Source organism: Erythrolamprus reginae, chromosome 3, assembly GCF_031021105.1.
Source record: "Erythrolamprus reginae isolate rEryReg1 chromosome 3, rEryReg1.hap1, whole genome shotgun sequence".
Classification (NCBI taxonomy): Eukaryota; Metazoa; Chordata; class Lepidosauria; order Squamata; family Dipsadidae; genus Erythrolamprus; species Erythrolamprus reginae.
In genome coordinates, this window is record NC_091952.1 from 258862652 (window position 1) to 258875421 (window position 12770).

Sequence of the window (12770 nt, forward strand, 5' to 3'; positions counted from 1 at the left end):
CATCCCAGCACAGGCGTGTGAGCGCTTCCCAAAGGGCCCCATGTCCCAGCCCTGTTCAATTGGCCCAAAGCCCACCGGCGCCTCCCCCCCGCCCCCCCTTTTGGCCCACGGGGGTTATTATGGGCCTCCCCTCCCCCCCTTTCCCTTGGCCAGCTGCTCTGCTCCCCCCACTTTGGGGACTTCTGTGCCACTCTAGTTGATCCCCCCCCCTTCACCTGCACTGCCGGCCAACTGCCCAGGGAGCCCCTTGTCTGCACGCCCAATTTCTGCCCCTGGGAGGGAGGCACACGGCCACTAGGGGCTGGGTGGGGTGTGGAAGGAGGCGCCCCCCTCACCTGCAGCCAGAAACCCCTCCCCAAAGCAGCTTCATTGCACAGCTGCTTAAATGCAAGCATCCACCTTTTCTTCCACGCCAGGATTTCCAGTGAAATGTCACACACACACACACACACACCCCGCCCAGCAAGCGTCCTTGGGGTCTGTGAATGGCTTGGGCCAAAAGTCCTCCTGGGGAGGCCTTTAGCTGTTGGGGTGGTGACTTGGGAGGGGTTGGTGGGCGGGAGCACGGGTTGACTTGGCATCTGTCCAAATGGCAAGAAGGAGCTGACGGAAAGGCCAGTCGGGCGGGTGCAATTCTTGAGGGGGGGGGTTGTGTGTTTCCCCAGGTGGCGTTATTTGCTTCAGGAAAGCATTGGGGCCAGGGGGAAGCTCCAGGCACTCCAAACTCTGACCGGTGGGAAGGACACGAGGCCACAAGACAGTCACAGAGGGTCACAAGGCAGCTTTGAGTCCAGAGGGGAAAGGGCAGGCCTGACCTCAACGGGGCCTCTGGCCGGGGCGGGGGAGGACGTGGTCCCAAGGGGAACAGGCAGCCCAGGAACCAAGCGGGCCCTGGAGTTGGATTCTGTCCTGAGGGAGCACACAAGGGGGAGGGCGCGTCCGGCAGGGAAAGGCCGCTGAGGCCATCAGTGGGGGCCAATGTGGGTCCATCTAGGGCCGGGCTACTTAACCAGGTTATCCTTCTTGCCTCTGGGGTGTGTGAAGAGACCAAGGGGGTGCTAGGGGCAGGATGGGCCTTGAGCTGTGTTGGCCCCGCTGGAGGAGACGGGCACAAGGGGGTCCCTCGGTCTGGCGCATCTGCACTGGGTTAAGCAGTTCCATGAAAAGCTTATTTATCAACAGTTTTGCAGGAAAGACGCCCCGAGTTTTTGGAGACGGGCGGCATACAAATTTAATTAATTAATTAATTAATTAATTAATTAATTAATTAATTAATTACATACACACACACATACATACATACATACATACATAAACAAACAAACAAAGGTTGGAACAAATGTGGCAGACTAAGAAGACCTCGGTCCTGGGGTCGAGGGGCCAAGCGCAAAGATGGCCCAGCTGAACCCCGGGAGGGGGGGGCAGAAGGGGCGACTCAGCCTGGGTCTGCTTCAGGGAAAGGTGGGTCTCTCCAGAGGTGGTCAGTTCCTTCGGCATGGCTTTGGCTGGACCCCCACCCCCCACCCCCAGGAGGAAGGCCCACACGTTCACGCAGCCTGGGGGACCCTCCCTGAGCAAGGGGGAGGGCAGAGGGGAAGAGCCAGGACCCAGGCGCTGGGCAGAGGGGGAGGGCAAGACCTTCGGGACCCTTCCGGCCCTTGATGCCGCTCCTCCAGCCAAAGCTGGGAAGGGGGGAAGCTGCCCGCCTGGAAAGGGCCGGAGGGCCCATTGCTGGAGGTTTTCAAGATGCGGGAGGGGCTTCGTGGATTGGGCAGGGGTTGGACTAGCTGACCTCACAAGGCCCCACCCAACTCATGCATCCAAAGCCTGGAGGATTCTCTGGCAGAAAGGCTGAATCCAGGGAGACGAAGCAGGAAAGGGAGGGAGGCTCCCTTCTCCCCGGTCAGCCTGGACTATGCGCACGGCTGCTACGCTGTGGGCCTGGAACAGAGGCCCTGCGGAGGGCAGGTCTGGCCCTGGGAAGCTGAAAACACACCGTGGGGATGGACGGAGCCCCTCCTCGTCCCTGCTGAGCCCCCGTGGCCTTCAGACCACGCTGGGGAAAGAAAAGTGGGCTTTTCGTGTGCCGACCCCACGGGGGACCTTCTGCATCCAGCCCTGTAGCAGCTTAGCCTCAGATCAGCTCTCTGGCCCAGTGGCAGAGATTCCCCAGGAAGCCTATCATGCACAGCCCTCCCTGCTGCCCAGAGAGCCCGGCCAATCGCAGCCACCCACTTGACCCAAAACCTGGAAGAGCCAAGGGCAGTTCCAGCCAGACTTGCTGCCCAGGAAGAGCCCGATGCTGAGCCACAGAATGACCGGGCAGCCTGGCCCAGCGTCCTTCTCAGGGGTCAGTTCCTCGGGTCATAGCTCTGCGGCTCTGCCCGGCTTCAGCACAGCGGGAGAATTTGTGCATTATGCAGCCCAGCAGAGTCCACCAGCAGGTTTACAGCCTTGAAATAGGAAACAGGACATAATCCGGTCAGTGGCTATGTAACTGGTGGCTGCCCAGTGAAGGGGCATCTGGGCTGCACAGACCTGCTAACTCCACTGCTTACATCTCTCTCTCTCTTTCTCTCTCTCTCTCACACACACCTGATCCCTCCTCACAACCCGAACCTGTGGGGTTGCAGCCTTTGGGGAACCATGTTGTTGTTTGGTTTTAATTATGGGTTTTAGATGCTTTTAAATATTAGATTTGTTATATTGTTGTTATTGTTGCTGTGAGCTGCCCGGAGTCTACGGAGAGAGGCAGCATACAAATCTAATAAATAACGAATAATAAATAACAAATTCTGCCCTGGACGCCCCCCCCCCCCCTCAGCCAGCCGCTTCATGCCCTTCAAGGAAGGCAGAGAGGCCTGGATGGTCCTGGGGCCAGGCAGGGGTCCCGGATGGAGGTCCCCAGGCACTGGCAGCCTCTCTGCAATGAAAGAAGAGGGGGGGCATCCCCCGATGGGCCCCTCTGCCACCGTCCCCCTCCCCTGCCGCTTTGCCCTTCCAGGACAGGAGGCCTGCGGCCTGGAGAGGGGCACGGGGGGGGGCACCGGGCGTCCTCAAAGGCTCGACTCCCTTTCGGTAACGGCGCTGCCAAGATGAGAGCCAGTCAGTGGGCGGGGCAGGTGTGCAATTGTGCGTTTCTTAAATTGTGTATGCCACCCGTCTCAGTCTGCCATGCAACTCTGGGTGCCCGGCAATTAAAGCATGAATATTCAAGCCTGAGGTACAAAGATAAGGAAAAGACAGGCGGGATCGCTGCCGGGTGGCGGCTTCCGTCAACGGCCGCCACGGAGGCCACCGGGACCCTCCTCCGCAGACCCCCAAGACAAGCAGCGGAACCGGCCTTTGGCGCTCCCTCTGGAGAAGCCGAAGGCGGCAAGGGACCCCGAAGGGTGCCGGGGTGGGGGAGGGAGGCCATAACCGAAAGGATCCTCCCGGCCCGGTGCTGCGCCCCCCCCCCAGACAGGCGTTGGCGGCCCGGGCAGCGGGGGGGGGGGACTTTCCCTCCCCGCAGGCTCTGCGTGCCAGCCAAACCGGCTGCGCTCCTGACTCTGAGCCGCTTCTCCGAGCGGGCGCGCGCCGACCAAGGAATGGGGAGTGGTGGCGGGAAGGAATGCGGCGGCGGGCGCGCCCGCCTTCCACGGAAATCCCTGGGCCAGCCTGGCTTTCTTCTGCCCCCACGTCCCCTCCCCTCCCCAGCGCCGCATCCGGCTTTGGCAGCCGAGTCCCGCTTCCCTCCAGCGCCGCCCTTGCCCCTCTCGCCCTCCCCTTCGAGCCCAGCTCGGGGGTCGCAATGATGGGTGAAGCTCGGAAGGGGAGGGGGAGCTCCGCCGGCCCCCTCCCCCCCCACAGGCGAGGGGCCCCGGGACGCATGCAGGGCGCCTGTTCAGCCCCGGTTCAGCCCCGCAGATCCAATCGCACGTGGCCGTGAGAACCGGAGAGGCGCAGCCGCTGCTCCAGGCGAGGGCGCGCCCCGTGCAGAGACCTCGCCGGTTCGACAGGCTCCCTGGCTTCCTGGGAGTCGCTCTGGAGGCGGCGGTCTCCCCTCGGCCCCAGAGCGGCCTCCGTAGAGGGCAGGCGGGGAGGCCCGGGGGCTCCGGCCCAGCAACGCGGCGCGGGGCGCGTCCCTCCACGGTTGGGTGGCGCTGCGGGAAGGCGGTGGGCTTTCCCCGGGAGCCCATTCCGGGCTCGGTGCTGCTCAGCCCGGAGGACTCGCTCGGGGGAGGCGGAGAGAGGAGGGCCAAGCAGGCGGCACGGAGCAGGGCAGCGCGAACCCTTCGAGCGGGGCGAAAGGCCGAGCGGGCCCGGCTGGCTGGCTTGCCCTGCCTGCGGAGGGGCCGGTTTTTATCGAGATCCCCCAGCCCGAGTCAGAACCCGAGCAGCCTCGCACACTCTCTCTGCACCGACGCGAGGCCCGTTTTGGGCAGCAGGATGACCAGGCGGAAACCTTTCCATTGCCTGTCCACCAAGACCTGGACCATCAACCTGGGCGACTGCTGTGGTCACTAAGGCTGACGGTGTCTCTCTCTTCCCCTTTGACCCTCAAAGCCCCGTGGTGGTCCTCACTCCCAGCTTCTCCGTAACTCTGCTGGTGAGAACCTGGTGTGCAAGGCCAGAGATGGTGGGGGCTCCCAGCGACCCCTAAGCAAGGCTGCCCCGGAAGTGAGGACTCCTGCACTGGAGGGCGGAACCTGTAACGGCAGCGGGGGGTGGGCGCGGGATAACAAAGAGAAGCCGGCTGCCTGGGTGGGTCGCCTGATCCAGCAGGCTGACCGAGGGGAATCCCGGGCGGCCTCCTTGTTCTCCGTTCTCCCGAGTCGGAACACAGTTCTGGGCAGCCCCACTCAGGAGCTGATACAACCCTCCCCCCATCCCCAATAAAGGCTGATCGCGTCTCCTGGGCCCTCCAGAGTTGCCAGGAGGAGGAGGAGGAGCAGGAGGCGGAGGAGGAGCAGGAGGAGGAGGCGGAGACGGGTGGGGCCTGCCCCAGGAGACAAGACAAGCAGCAACAGGTTGGAGGAGAAAGGACGTGGGTTCCAGTTGTCACCAAGAAGGCTTCCATCCCAAGGAGTTTGCTGGAGGCGGATCTCCGGTTGGGGAGGCCGTGGCAGGGGGAGGTTCCAGAGGGCCCTCCCCTTTCCTAATTCCAGGGCTGTCCAGGCAGGACAAGGGGCCAGGGCTCGGCTGGGAGGCCGGAAAGCTCTTCTGCACCCCAACTTTGAGCCATCGGCTGCGGTCAAGGTTTTGTCCAAGATGGACCCTCCCTCACCCCTGTCTGCTGCGATGACGTCAGTGGCAGGGGGAGGGTGCTGAGCGAGGGCAGGGAGGGTAACTGCCCCACCCAAAGGCCTGATCCCATTCCTGGCACAGGGGACAGGGTGTGTCTCTCTCTCTGTATGTGTGTGTGCACTTGGCCAACCTCCTTCTCCTAATGGCTGGCAGCTCCTAAAAGGGGACCTCGTCTGAAGCTTATCTGAGTGAATGGGGACCCAAATGTCTGTGACTGACAATTGAAAAAACCCTCCCTGCAAGAAGATGTCCAGGTGACGTTCTTGGAAACGTAGAAACATTCTCGGGGCCCCCAGGCGTCAACGGAGCCCCATTTGGGGTGCCCAGGAGAGGAGGCTGGGGGAGGGGCCAGGCCAGAGTTGGGAACCGGCTGCCCTCTGCGATTCCCCAGTGGCAGCACTGACGTCTGGGCAGTGGTGAGCCAGCCCCTCCCTGAACGGGGAGGTGGGGGCTTTGTTCCCAGCAAGGTCAACAGAAAAGGTGACGCAACGCCTGCAGACTGACCGGAGAAGCTGAGTTGCTGGGTTGCAAACATTTACTGATCCCGCCCAAGGGCGCAATGGGGGGGAGTTTTTCCAACAAAGTGGCCCTCTGCTGCCCGGTCCGATCTGGGTGTGGCCAAGTCTAGGCGAGGCTGTCTGATTTCCTGGTGGTGCCCTGTCCAACTGCTGCTTAACCTTTTGTGAGTCGTCTCCAAGGCAACAGAGAGGCTGGCAAACTCGGAGGACACCGGGCTGAGGGGCCCCCATGAAAGGCCCATGAAGGCCTTGCTCCTCCAGGCGCCTGGCCCCCCTTCAGCCAGCACAGGAGGGTGGGGAGCCTGCCACCCGTCAGGTCCTTTTCGGGCAAGGCCCCTTCCTGCTGCCCCTGGAGCGCCCGGGGTGTGTGTGTGTGTGGAACGGCCTGGGAGCTGACCGAGAGCCACCCCTCACCTGCCTTCTCACGTGGCTCCGGGTGCCACCTCTGCCACACACCTGCCATGGCTCTGATGTAGCTGAAAGTGTTCTTACATCGCTGTTTGTGGATCTTTCTGGGAGGGAACCATTCTGAGCAATGGGGGAATAATTCCATTTCACACCTGTTTAAATCTCTTTCCCATAATTGATGTAATTTTGGATACTTTGTTTTTACTTTATCTCCTTCAGGATCAATCTGATTAATGATTCTGTCCATGAATTTGGTATTTCTCCTTTTTGTAATTAATAATAATAATAATAATAATAATAATAATTATTATTATTATTATTATTATTATTATTATTATTATTAATTAGATTTCTTTGCCACCCCTCTCCGTGCACTTGTATACAGTTAGTAATAATTTTGTTAGAACGTTTGGTAAACCTTTGTAACATCAGTGTGCTGATGACGCTCAGCTGTACATCTCCACCCTGTGTCCACTCAGTGAAGCAGTGGAAGTTATGTGCCGATGTCTGGAGGCTGTCAGGGTCTGGACGGGGGCCAACAGGCTCAAGCTCAACCCCGATAAGATGGAGTGGCTTTGGGTTCTGCCCCCTAAGGACAATACCACCTGTCCATCCATTACTCTGTGGGGGGGGGAGCTTTTGAACACCTCAGAGAGGGTCTGCAACTTGGGAGGGTCTGCAACTTGGGCGTCCTCCTCGACCCACAGCTGACCTTGGACCGTCATATTTTGGCTGTGGCGAGGGGGGCATTTGCCCAGGTTCGCCTGGTGCACCAGTTGCGGCCCTATCTGGACAGGGAGTCTCTGCTCACAGTCACTCATGCCCTCATCACCTCGAGGTTCGACTACTGCAATGCTCTCTACATGGGGCTGCCTCAGAAGAGTCGGCCTTCTCCAGGTCCAGTCAACCAGACAATGTCGCTTGGCGGGACCCAGGGGAAGAGCCTTCTCTGGGGGAGCCCCGGCTCTCTGGAATCTGCTATCTCCAGAGATTCGCACTGCCCCCACCTTCCTCGCCTTCCACAAGAGTCTCAAGACTCACTTATGCTGCCAGGCTTGGGGCCATTAGACTTTAGCCCCCTGGCCGATAAATAGACTGTAGGGCAGTTGGTTGAATGGGAATGAGTCTTTTTTTAATGGTTTAATTAATTTAAACTCATTGGATTTAGGATGTTATATTGTTCTTATTATATGTTGTAAGCCGCCCCGAGTCCTCAGAAGGGGCGGCATATAAATCCAATAAATAAACAAACCAACAATAAATAAACAAACAAATAAACAAACAAATAAATAAATATTTAATTACTTAATTAATTAATAGGAGCCTTTGGAGACGCCAGATGGTGCCGAATGCAGCCGCACGAGCGGTCAAGGGCCTTCCCAGGGGTGCCCATGTTTCTCCAGCATTCTGTGGATTGCACTGGCTGCCGATCGGTCTCCGGACGCAATTCAAAGTGCTGGTCATGACCTACAAAGCCCCACGTGGCATCGGACCAGGTTACCTGCAGGCCTGCCTCCTGCCACACGAGTCCCAGCAGCCGGTCAATAAACAGACCAACCGACCGACCTTCCCCTGGGACACCGTCTGGCCCGGGTGTTTTATGATTTTTCTCTTTGTGAATTGCGTTCTCCAGTCCTGTCATTGTAATTTCCTCATCTAAAATTTCTTTTTCTGTATCAGTTATCAGTTCATTATTATTTTCTTGTATATAATTTATTTTTATTTCTTCTTTGCTATATACAGTATTTTACTATAATATTGAGTTATAATTTCCTTTTTTTCTTCCATCCGTTTTTATATTTCCTTTTTCATCCTCCAATACATATACAGTATTGTGTATTAGGTACACACACACACATACACACACACTTCTTCTCCTCCTTTAATTTGTGTGATAACCAGCTCTCTGGCTTATTTGCATGTTCGAAATTATTTTGCCTAACTATTTTTATAATTTGTGTTACTTCCTCTTGCATATTTTATTGTTTTTTATTATGTAGTAAGCCATCCCAAGTCTTCGGAGGGGGCCAGCATAGAAATCCAATAAATAAATAAAATAATTAGACTTACTTTGTGCTTTTTCTTCCCTGCTTTTATTATCTTGCGGATCAGTCTGTAATCTATATTCTAGTTCTCCGTTTTTCTTTTGTAGTTCATTAATTTGTCTATTTTTATTTTCCCTACTTGAATATGCTATTGTTAACTCTCTTATGAAGGCCTTTGTAAGTTTTGGGTGGTGGCACCACTATTTCAATTTTCTTTCATAAAAAGAGAGGGCTTTCCCCCCATGGATTGGATGTATTCTTTTTCTCTTATTGGTCTTTGGTTCATTGTCCATCTTTTTTTCCCTTACTTTTGTTCCTTCTGGGGTTATTATCATCAGATTGTGGTCTGCCCAAATATTCGATTTAATTTCCACTTCTTGTCTTTTATTCAATAATTCTGTACTTGCCCAGGCCATATCTAGTCGTGACCATGAGTTTTGTAGATTGGAGAAATGGGTAAATGGACTTTTGTTTGGATTTCTTTCCCTCCAGATAACTCTTAAATTATGTTCTCTGGTCATTTCATAAAAGATCTTGGCTAACATTTTTCTTTCATATTGCTGTTTATTTCCAGATTGATAATCTAATTTCTGGATGGGTGCCAACAGGCTCAAGATCAATCCAGACAAGACGGAGTGGCTGTGGGTTTTGCCTCCCAAGGACACGTCCATTTGTCTATCCATTACCCTGAGGGGGAATTATTGACCCCCTCAGAGAGGGTCCGCAACTTGGGCGTCCTCCTCGATCCACAGCTCACATTAGAGAACCATCTTTCAGCTGTGGCGAGGGGGGCATTTGCCCAGGTTCGCCTGGTGCATCAGTTGCGGCCCTATTTGGACAGGGAGTCTCTGCTCACGGTCACTCATGCCCTCATCACCTCGAGGCTCGACTACTGTAATGCTCTCTACATGGGGCTACCTTTGAAGAGTGTTCGGAAACTTCAGATCGTGCAGAATGCAGCCGCACGAGCAGTTATGGGCCTTCCAAGGCATGACCATATTTTGTCATCATTCCGCGGACTGCGCTGGCTGCCGATCAGTTTCCTGTCACAATTCAAAGTGTTGGTTATGACCTATAAAGCCCTACATGGCATCGGACCAGATTATCTCCAAGACCGCCTCCTGCCGCATGAATCCCAGTGACCGGTGAGGTCCCACAGAGTTTGTTTGTTTGTTTGTTTGTTTGTTTATTTATTTATTATTTAGATTTGTATGCCGCCCCTCTCCGAAGACTCGGGGCGGCTCACAACAAGATAGAACAAATCATAAATAATCCAGATAACTTTAAAATTTACACAAGATTTAAAAGAACCCCATATACTAACAGACGCACACACAAACATACCATGCATAAATTGAACATGCCCGGGGGAGGTGTTTCAATTCCCCCATGCCTGACGACAGAGGTGGGTTTTAAGGAGTTTACGGAAGGCAGAGAGAGTAGGGGCAGTTCTAATCTCTGGGGGGAGTTGGTTCCAGAGAGTCGGTGCCGCCACAGAGAAGGCTCTTCCCCCGGGGCCCGCCAACCGACATTGTTTAGTTGACAGGACCCAGAGAAGGCCCACTGTGTGGGACCTAATCGGTCGCTGGGATTCGTGCGGCAGGAGGCGGTCTCGGAGATATTCTGGTCCAGTGCCATGAAGGGCTTTAAAGGTCATAACCAACACTTTGAATTGTGACCGAAAATTGATCGGCAGCCAATGCAGACTGCGGAGTGTTGGTGAAACATGGGCATACCTAGGTAGGCCCATGACTGCTCTCGCAGCTGCATTCTGCACGATCTGAAGTTTCCGAACACTTTTCAAAGGTAGCCCCATGTAGAGAGCATTACAGTAGTCGAACCTCGAGGTGATGAGGGCATGAGTGACTGTGAGCAATGAGTCCCGGTCCAGATAGGGCCGCAACTGGTGCACCAGGCGAACCTGGGCAAACGCCCCCCTCGCCACAGCTGAAAGATGGTTCTCTAATGTGAGCTGTGGATCGAGGAGGACGCCCAAGTTGCGGACCCTCTCCGAGGGGGTCAATAATTCCCCCCCAAGGGTAATGGACGGACAGATGGAATTGTCCTTGGGAGGCAAAACCCACAGCCACTCCGTCTTATCCGGGTTGAGTTTGAGTCTGTTGACACCCATCCAGGCCCCAACAGCCTCCAGGCACCGGCACATCACTTCCACCGCTTCGTTGACTGGGCATGGGGTGGAGATGTAAAGCTGGGTATCATCAGCGTACTGATGATACCTCACCCCATGTCCTTGGATGATCTCACCCAGCGGTTTCATGTAGATATTAAATAGCAGGGGGTAGAGGACCGACCCCTGAGGCACCCCACAAGGGAGAGATCTTGGAGCTGACCTCTGACCCCCCACTAACACCGATTGCGACCGGCCAGAGAGGTAGGAGGAGAACCACTGAAGAACAGTGCCTCCCACCCCCAACCCCTCCAGCCGGTGCAGAAGGATACCATGGTCGATGGTATCGAAAGCCGCTGAGAGGTCAAGGAGCACGAGGACAGAGGATAAACCCCTGTCCCGGGCCCGCCAGAGATCATCCATCAACGCGACCAAAGCAGTTTCCGTGCTGTAACCGGGCCTGAAACCCAACTGCTGGGGACCTAGATAATCGGCTTCTTCCAAGGACCGTTGGAGCTGGAGTGCCACCACCTTCTCAACAACCTTCCCCATAAAGGGAAGGTTGGAGACTGGACGATAGTTATTAAGTACGGCGGGGTCCAGGGAAGGCTTCTTGAAGAGGGGGCGCATGAGCGCCTCTTTATAGAGTGTTGGAAAAACTCCCCTCCCCAAGGAAGCGTTGGTAATCTCCTGGAACCAGCTCCGTGTCACCTCCCTGCTGGCCGAAACCAACCAGGAGGGACACGGATCCAGTAAACAGGTGGCGGAACTCACAGTCCACTTCATCAGGTGTCACCAGATCAAACTCTTCCCAGACAGGTGGACAAGTACGTGCCCCAGTCACCTCGACTGACTCGTTGTCAGTCAACTCTGTTTTCCAATTGGAGTCGAGATCAGCCCGGATCTGAGCGACTTTATCAGCGAAAAACGTGTTAAAATCCTCGGCACTGCTCTGTAAGGGCTCCCCAACTCCCCCCTGGTTAAGAAGGGAGCGGGTCACCCTAAACAGAGCGTGCATGCGGGATTCCGCTGATGCAATCAAGGCGGCATGGTACGCGCATCTTGCTGCCTTGAGCGCCACCTTGTAAGTCTTAATAAAAGCTCTTACAAGTGTTCGATCAGATTCGGACCTACTCTTCCTCCATCGCTTCTCTAGACGTCTCTTTTGGCATTTCAACTCCCGGAGCTCCTCATTGAACCATGGAGCTCTACGGGGTCTAGCGCCACAGAGAGGTCGCAAAGGTGCAATCCGGTCAAGAGCCTCCGCTGCAGCCTTGTTCCAGGCCTCCGCAAGAGACTCCGCCGAACTGTGGACAAGTGCCTCTGGAATAACCCCAAGCGCCGTCTGAAAGCCCTCTGGGTCCATCAGGCGTCTGACGGCAGGTTGAAGTCCCCCAGGACAATAAGTCTGGGGAACTCCACCGCCAACCCGGCTACCTCCTCGAGTAGCACAGGCAGGGCTTTTGACACGCAGCTGGGAGGCAGGTACGTGAGAAATAAGCCCACCTGAACCCCTAAGTCCAACTTCATCAAGAGAGACTCGCAACCCGCAATTTCCAGAGCAATGAGTCTACGTAGGCAAAGGCTCTCCCTGGCTATAATAGCCACTCCTCCCCCCCTTCCCTGGGGTCGAGGTTGATGCCATATCTGAAAGAGTTGGTCTCCTTAGGGTCCTGTTGACCAAACAATGCTGGCTGGTGGGACCTAGGGGAAGGGCCTTCTCTGTGGGGCCCCCGGCCCTCTGCAATCAGCTCTCCCAGGAGATTCGCACTTCCCCCACCCTCCTTGCCTTCCGAAAGAGTTTAAAAACACATCTTTGCCGCCAAGCCTGCGGTTCCTTAGACCTTCCCCCCTGTCCATCGAATGTTGTTAGTGTGATTATTGGATGAATGAAAATGAATGTTTTAAAGTTAGAATTTTAAGAACCTTTTAGTATATTAATTGGATAAACTGTACTGCTGTGTTTTTGCTATATGTTGTGAGGGGGTGGCATACAAGTCCAATAAATAAATAAATAAATAAATTTGAATATACAACTGTATTAAAACCTCCAATTATGTTTTCTTCTCCAAAGATTCTCCACCAGGACTGATTGAGAGAGAGTGAGTGACACCCACAGGCCGCCCATCTCCTGGCTCAGGACTTGGTGTGTGTGTGTGTGTGTGTGTGTGTGTGTGAAACCATTACGAAACGTGAAACCCCAATTATTCAAGGCATTCACGCATCTCTTGTCCACTACTGCTGGCCGGTGTCAGCGCTCAACAGCCACAATCCGGCCAGCAACGTCGTGTTTCTAAAGCCTTCCGGAAGGCAAGGGGAGGGGCGCTGTGCGGATCCCTGGGGGGAGGGGATTCCAGAGGACTGGAGCTGCCACAGAGAAGG